Raw genomic sequence first — 9,017 nt, 5'->3', positions numbered from 1 at the left:
TCTTGCAGGCAGGACAAATAGTAGGTGAAAGGTTTTGTGGCTGAAATGGTGTTCCAGTACCTCCACTGGAAATCTTGCAGGGCCACAGGAGATGGCTGGTTCAGGCTCTTTATACACCATTACTAGGAGTCTTAGCTAGGATCACCCTTGGAGATATAAGAGAGTTTTCATTGCACTAGGTTTCTCCCTTGCCCCTGAAATGCCCTCCAATTCCAGTCCTCTCTCCCAGTACTCCCTTCCCCCGAGCTGATCCCTTGTGGTTCTGTTCCTGTCCCCACCTGCCCCAGTGCACACTCAATATTTTTTGCAAAAAGAAGTTGCAAGTCAACACCAACCAAAAAAAAAAATGTTTTCCTGAATTTCTTGAGAACAACTGCCAGACATGTTTCTCCATTACCCTCAGCACATCTCTGTATGTGAGCAAAGCTTTTCTTTTATACCTAACAATTAGCCATAAAAACCAAGAAGTGCCCCATCCCGTGGGGCTCCGGTAATTCGTGAGTCCGAGGTGGATCACACCTGCAAATAATGGGCAGGAAAGAAAGAGCGGGACCAAGCAGATTCCATTGTCAAGGCCAACTTTATTGAAACCAAGGATTTTTTAAGGGAAAGGAGGAAGCAGAGAAAAGGGAGGTGGGGGGAGGAATGAATGTTAATTGCTCTCAGGCAGGTATCCTGTCTTAAGCAATCTCCTTAAGAATCTCCTGTCTTAAGGAAGTGGGGGAAGGAATAGGTGTTAGTTGCTTCTCAGGCCAGGTATCCGGAATCTCCTATGTTTATCTCAAGCACTAACTAAGGAAATGGGGGAAGGTGCTAGTTGCTTCTCAGGCCAGGTCCTGGAACCTGAAGGGTGGGATGCTAGGCTAGCTAGGCATGGGGGCTCGCCAAGGCTGGCTTCTGACATCTCTCAAACAGGCCAAGCTTCCCTGTGATGAACTCATCTGTGTAAGAGCCAATCTTGCCTGCCCACCTCATACATAAAGAGAAATTACTTCTCTGACTTTTGCTAAGCTCAAGTGCAGGATATAAAGACAAAGAAGATGGCTGGCATGGGTGTTCCTTCCCAGGGCAGTTCTAAATCAGTTTCAACCTACACCTGATAGTCACTTACATGTGCCACAGGCTCGAAGCTCTAGCTCTGTTTGACCTCCTTAAATCACCTAAAATATCAGTTCCCTGTGGTGGGGTCACAGACTCACAGTAGGTCATTAGCCTAGCATGCTGGCCTCATCACACACACACACACACACACACACACACACACACACACACACACACACACACAAACACACTAAAGGGAAAGCAAAGAATGTTCAGTGGTTAAGGGCTATTGCAGAAGACTTGGATTCAGTTCCTGGCATCTACATGATGGCTTACAATCACCCATAATTCCAGTTCCAGGGGACCCAGCACACTTTTCTGTTCTGTGTAGGCACCAGACACACAGGCAGTGCACATATATAAAAGCAAGAAAAATTCATAAAATAAAAGTGAACTTTAAAAATAAATAGATTAATTAATTAAAGGAAAGCATGTTTTGGTGCCAGGTGTGGCAGCATGGCTTCCACATAAACGTGAACTGGCTCCAGGCCAGTCTGGGCAAAACAATGAAAGCCACTCTCAAAAACGCAGGGGAAGTGGGAAGGGTTTCACTGTTACATTAAAGTTAGACCCTCAGTACTTATCACCAACAAGATAACAGTAGTTCTCTGGACTCTGCATAGATCACCTTCAAAGTCCTCTGAGCATTAAGCCCAGATCTAAAGTGTGTGAGCAGGGATAGACCCCAAGCAAACTTCACTGTAAGCAATGTCCCCTGAGTTGGTCACTATTTAGTATAGGCCTCAGACATACAGGAAGAACCTCACAGAAGTGTAAATTGGTAGATCCAAATTCTACACTATAGAGCAGTGCTGGAATAATCCTTTTGTACACTGTGAAGATTTGTCACTTGGATTGCTTTAATAAAAAGCCAATTGCTCCATAGCCAGGCAGGAATTATAACCAAACTAGGAGAATGATGGGAGAAAAGGGCAGAGTCAGAGAGGTGCCAGGCAGCCACTGAGGAAGCATGATGGTAGAAAATGAGGTAACAAGCCATGATCCACAAGGCAAAGCATAGATAAAAATATGGGTTAATTTAAACGCAAGAGTCAGGATATAACAAGCCTGAGTGAGCTATTTGATGAGCATTTATAATTTATAAGTCTTTGAGTCAGTTATTTGGGAAGTAACTGTTAGTTATTTGGGAGCAGGTGATCAGATCAGGAACCTACAGAGCAGTCTCCCAAATAGCTGTGTTTGGAGTGTTTGAATAGTATTACAATAGGCTGATCACCTCTGTCCAGTTGAGAGTCCAGCATCAATAGATATGCTCTATATTCTGCACAGTTCAGAGCAGTAAACACTACCTAATGTAGCTATTACACGCTACCTACATACTATGCACATACTACATACATGTGGCTAGCTCGATAAATTTTAAATGCATAACTAAATAAAAATGTAAGACATTGAATAAAGAAATTAAAGAAGACATCAGAACCTGAAAAGATCTCCCATGTTCATGGATCAGTAAGATTAATATTGTGAAAGTGGGCATCCAACCAAAATCAAGCTACAGATTCCATATGATCTCCTTCAACCTTCCAACACAATCTCATAAAAATAGAAAAAATAATTGTTAACTTCACATATAAACACAAATACCACAGGATAGCTAAAAGAATCCTTAATCATAAAAGACCTGCTGCCAGTATCACCACCAGAAATTTGTATTATGGAGCTATAGTAATAAAAACAGCATGTTGCTGTCATAAAAACAGACATCAAACTGAAGATCCAGACATAAATCCATAGACCTATGGACAAATGTTTTTTATAAAGAAGCCAAAAATATATACAAGAAAAAAGACAGCATCTTCAACAAATGGTGATAGTCAAATGTAAACAGATTCATATTTATCACCCTGGACAAAAATTCAACCCCAGTTGTGTCAAGGAGCTCAACATAAGGCCAGATACCCTGAATCTGATGGAGGAGAAAGTGGTGAATAGTCTTGAACTCATTGGCATAGGAAAAGGCTTTCTGAACAGGACACTGATAACACAGGCACTAAGAAAACAATAAACAGGGCCAGACATTGTGGCACACACTTTAATCCTAACACTCAGGAGGCAGAGACAAACAGATCTCTGTCCATCCCAGGCTAGTCTGGTCTACAGTGTGAGTGCCAGGACAGCCAAGGTTATGTAGAGAGACCCTGTCTTAAAAAACAAACAAACAAAAAAGAATAAGCAAGTAATAAATAGAACCTCATGAAACTAAAAACCTTCTATATGACAAAGGACACCATCAGTTTCTGTATAACAAAGGACATCATCATCTGAACAAAATGGAAGACTATAGAATGGGAAAACATTTTTATCAACTACACATCCAATAGAAGGCTAGTACCCAATATACAAATATACGTATAAAGAATTTTAAGGGCTGGAGAGATGGCTCAGAGGTTAAGAGCACTGACTGCTCTTCCAGAGGTCCTGAGTTCAATTCCCAGCAACCTCATGGTAGCTCACAACCATCTGTTATGAGATCTGGTGCCCTCTTCTGGTGTGCAGATATACATGGAAGCAGAATGTTGTATACATAATAAATAAATAAAATATTAAAAAAAAGAATTTTAAAAACTGGACATTGAGAAAACAAATAACACAATTTAAAAATGGGGTATGGAACTAAGCAGAGAGTTCTCAAAATATAAAACAAAAGCAGCTGAGAAACACTTAAAGAAATGTTCACTACCCTTAGTAATCAGGGAAATAAAAATCAAAATTATTGGGAGACTTCATCTTACACCAGTCAAAATGGCCAAGGTGAATAAAACAAAAGCTCAGAAAATACTCATCCATTGTTAGTGGGAGTGAAAATTTGTATACCCACTATCAGTAATCATAGGAATCAGAGGCAGTTCCCCAGAAGCTAGGAATAGATCTACCTCAAAATCGTCCTGGACCACTCTTGGGCATATACCTGAAGGACTTTATATCTAACTACAGAGACACTCAGTCATCCATGTTCATTGCTGCTCTATTCATAATAGCCAGAAATTTTAAACAATGTAGATGTCCATTAACAGATGAATAGATAATGAAAACATGATGCATTAGCACCATGGGATATTATTAATCTTAACAAATCAAATTATGAAATTCACAAGTAAATAAATGGAGCTAGAAAAAAATCATCCTGATTGATGTAACCCAGAACCAAAAGATCATTTCATTGGGTTCTCTTATCTATGGATGTTAGCTCTTGAGCCTTTTGTAGGCATGCTACAACCAGGGTAGCCACGCAGGTTAGGTATAGAGTAAGGAACTCATTGGGAGGATCTCCCAGGGAAGAAGAAATAGAATATATGGTTGTGGAGAGACAAGGTGGGTGGGTATTAGAGCAAGAGGATTAAAAAGGGAGGGAGAAACAGGGAAGGACAATTAACACTAAGGGCCACTTGAGGGGTCATATGAAAACCTACTACATTAGAAGCTTCTTATAAAATATACATATGTGAAAGAAATCTAAATGAAGTCCCCTAACAGCAAGGGAAACACTGTCCCAACTGTAGTTATCTACATATTTCACCAACAAGTGAAACAGCCAGTGCCAGGAATGGTTTACATCTAGTTAAGTTATTGGCCAAAGCAATCCACCACCACCACCACCACCCGAAAAAAAACCCAAACAACTCAGGCCGTTGTCAAGGCCATTAATTGCACTCCACAAACTGATAGTAAGGCACTATTTGGAGAAGTTGACTGGTACCTACCTAGAACTTTCATCCTAGTGAAAAGTATTTACTGCACAAGAAGGTACTCTTCACATGAACAGAGGAGAAATGTAACTACCATCTACAAACCCTGCAATCTACCATGTGACTCGGCTGTGTGATATACTGGTATTATGATGGCACAAAAGTTGTGGGAATTAGCAACCATCTGATAGGATTTATGGTTTACTCCATGAACTTGAGCACATGCCTGACACTGCTCAGGTGGCCCAGAACCTGAGACTAGATAGCTCTTAGGCCTAGGGGGAAACCAAATACTACTGTCCTGATAAAGGAACATAGCAATCAAGTAACTTAATATTCTGCTGTACTCATAGATCAGTGCCTCCCTCATCCATCCTCAAAGAAGCTTACTCTTGCAGTACATGGATGGGAGCACAGAAACTGGACAATGTGCAGAGAGTTTCTGTGGGAGTTAATATATATATGAACTCACAGAGACTGTGGCAGCATTACAGGTTCAAGCCAGATGGGTTCCCAGTGCTGAGAGAGGAAGTGAACACAATCTTCAACCCAGGAGCTACCTCCCATTAACAACCACCTGCCAAGGAAAATTTAGTTTTCTCCAATGGAGTTACACTGGAGGATATGAACCACACTAATGGGTAGACCCCATGTCCAGCAGTAGATGGCCAAAATGAACTCAATGGTATTTTTATAGATTTTTGTTTCATAGTCATTTCATTTGGTCTTTTTTTTTTTTGTCTTTCTGACCTTTTGCTTATATAATACAGTTTCTAATTTTATTTTTACGGTGTGTGTGTGTTCTTGTGCTTTGTCTTTATTTATTCCTTTTTTCAGTTTTTTTTTTGTTTGTTTGAGGTTTTGCTTGCCTGTTTGTTTTCTAAAGAGAGAGAGAAAAAGGGTGTGAGATTGGCTAGATGAGGAGGTAGAGTCAATCTGGGAGGAGTTGTAAGAGAGGAAACCACAACCAGAATATATTGTATGGAAAAATCTATTTTATCTATAGACAATTATATATAAATTACATATATATAATTATATAAATATATAATTTAAATTGAGTAATCACATGGTTAGGTAGAGGAGCAACATCACACCAAGCCAGGGGCTAGAGGAAACCTAAATAACCAATAGTTTCTCATGGATTCCTAGCTAACAATACAAGATTTTCCCACTTGTCATATGGTCCTAACACCAAAATATCTGATGAAAAATTTAAAAGGACACTGTGTATTGCATGTTCGATTATTAAAAACAAAACAAAACAAAACAAAGCTTTCCACTTACAAAAATCAATGTTTGGGGAGCTACCAAGTAATCTCACCGTGGAAATTTCCTATCAGTGCACAGCAGCTGAGATTTCACCTTATTCACCAAGGGAAACCGGGATCGGCCCCAGGGTGGTGGCACCAGACTTTCAGCTAAAACTTTTTGGCTTATTAAAGAAATTTTTGGCTTAACTTTGATTAAAAATGTGTGTGTGTGTGTGTGTGTGAGAGAGAGAGAGAGAGAGAGAGAGAGAGAGAGAGAGAGAGAGAGAGAGAGAGAGAGAGAAGAAATGTTCTGTTTAAAAGAAAAAAAAAGTCCAGCCCAGGGTTGGGAAGGGGAGGGAGAGGGGGGACACTAAGGTCCTACGCCTAACCCAGAAAGCTATTTGCAACTGATGCCTGCTGGAAAGGGTAAATCAACCTTTTTCACCAATGCAGTGTCACTGGGTGTTAATAGACCCACACTCCAGGGCAGGCTCCATGCTCAAAAGTACTTCACCAACACAAAATAGACTCCATGTTTTTTGTGGACTTTTTGTTTCACTTGTTTTGTTTGGGTATTTGCATCTTACTAGGGCATTTTTTGTTTGTTTGGTTGGTTGGTTGGTTGGTTGGTTTGGTTTTCAGTTTTAATTTTTTGAGAGAATGTTGAGTGGGTAGGGAGGTGGGGAGGATCTGGGAGGAATATGACCAAAATAGATTGTATGAAAAATTAATTACAAAATATCTAAGTTCTAGCTTACAGCTGTGGATCACACATGTGTAAGCCCCAGCTTCAAGAGTCAAAGGCATAAATAATATTATGGGTTTGAGTTTAATCTGGGCCACATAGCAAATTTCCAGCACAGCTACAAGGAAATAACTTACCTCAAAACAAAACAAGTCAAGGGGCTGGAGAGAGAGCTCACTGGTTGAGAAAACTTACTGTTCTTGCAGAAAACCCAGGGTTCAGTTCCCAGCACCCACATAGTGGCTCACAAGCACACATAAGTCTAGTTCCAGGGGATCTGAGACCCTCTTCTGACCTGCAAGGGAAACTGTGTGCACATGTGCATATAAATGCATGCAGGTAAAATATCCACGCACATAAAATAAAGCAAATCAGAAAACTCTTAAACATTAAAAATAAACAAAAACATTATGTATTTAAAAATAAATAAAAAGACCCCAAAATGCACATCCATCTGTGGTTTGAGGTATTTTAATATTTCTTTTTTATATTTCTGTTTTCCCTTTCCCTACCACCCTAAAGACTATTATATTGGAAGTACTCAAGCTTAAATTTCTCCTGAAATAAGACGAAAGTAATCAATTCAACAAAGGCCAAAACAAATGTAAAAATAATTCCAAATTAAGATAGTATAAATTAATCCAAATACATTCAAAACATGCAGAGGGCTAGAAATGACATTCAAGAGACAGAATGCATAGATCAGGCCAAGTGCTGTAGCCTTGCAGTCACAGCACTCCACAAGTAGAGGCAGAAAAACCAGGACTTCAGTTACTTGTCTGCAGAACGAGTTCAGGCTGGCCTGGGTTAAATAAAACCCTATTTAAAAGAAGTCAACCAAAAAAGAAACAAACAAGATGTCTTAGATTACATGTATGAAAGAAAAAAATTTAAATGGATGTCGACATTTACATACACCCAAGCCTACCTATGATTTTGTCCTGGAAACTTTACAACATCCTGATTGAAAGACCCCTGCCCCTTAGCCCTTTCTTTCTCAAGTTTGTCTCCTCTTCCTCCTGTCGGCGGCTTCCCCGATCCCCACCCCCGGCAGGCCTTCCCCCGCCACCTGCCGCACGCCCGGCCCGAGAACGAGCACCAGGTGGGCCGGCACGAGGGCGAGCACCAGGTGGGCCGGCACGAGAACAAACACCAAGTGAGCCCGGCCTGGAGCCCTGCCCCTGAGCCCCCGCCCGATGAGAAACACTCTGTCCCAAGGTCTCCGCCCCCAAGGTCAGCCATCTGGACGTGGAGGGAGAGGGAATTGAGTCTGTTGTACCAGACACCAGACCTTGAGAATATGCTGATCTGGAATGGCTCTGTGTCTCATTTGAACCATCCAATAGAAATGATTCTGTATTTCGCCTCATTTGAAAGACTCTGTGTTTCACCTCATTTGAATAACTCTGTACTTTGCCTCATTTGAATAACCCTGTATAGCGCCTCATATACATTGACCAATGGGAATAGCTCTGTACAATGCCTCATTAGAATTATCCAATAGAATCCCTGCTCCTAGCTTGCGCCTTTTTCCCTATATAAGGACCCCTTTCCCTTGGCTCGGGGTGCTTAGCCACACAGAAGCTAAGTCGCCCCGGGTACCCGCGTCTCTAATAAAACCTCTTGCGGTTTTGCATCCAAGTCTGTGGTCTCGCTGATTCCTGGGTGCGGGTCTCCTTCTACGAAAGTACCTCTTTAGGTGTCTTTCATCATGAGACCAAAGGCAATTTTTAATCATAAACATAAAAGGCAAGCTTTGTGGGATTTTTTTTGAAGATTATTTTCTTGTACTTTGGTTGGTTGGTTGGTTTGTTTTGTTTTTCTGAGACAGGATTTCTCTGTGAAACAGTCCTAGCTGTCCTGAAACTCACTCTGTAGACCAGGCTGGCCTTGAACTCAAAGAGATCCAACTGCCTCTGCCTCCAAAGTGCTGGGACTAAAGACATGCACTACCACCACCCGACTACTTTACCCTTTTATTATTATCCTTTTTAAATTATTTATATTGTTTTTATTGATCTTTTGCCTGTATGTTTGTCTGTGTGAGGGAATCAGATCCTGGAATTTCAGACAGTTGTAAACTGCCATGTGGGTGCTAGGCATTGAACCCAGGTCCTGTGAAACAGCAGTTAGTGCCTCTTAACCACAGAACCATCTTTCCAGCCCCTGAAAATACTTTTTCCCCTACACATAATATAACCTGATTAT

The sequence above is a fragment of the Cricetulus griseus genome, chromosome 2, assembly GCF_003668045.3.
Source record: "Cricetulus griseus strain 17A/GY chromosome 2, alternate assembly CriGri-PICRH-1.0, whole genome shotgun sequence".
NCBI classification, from domain to species: domain Eukaryota; kingdom Metazoa; phylum Chordata; class Mammalia; order Rodentia; family Cricetidae; genus Cricetulus; species Cricetulus griseus.
The sequence above is the reverse complement of the archived record's forward strand: the minus strand, read 5'-3'. Positions refer to the sequence as shown.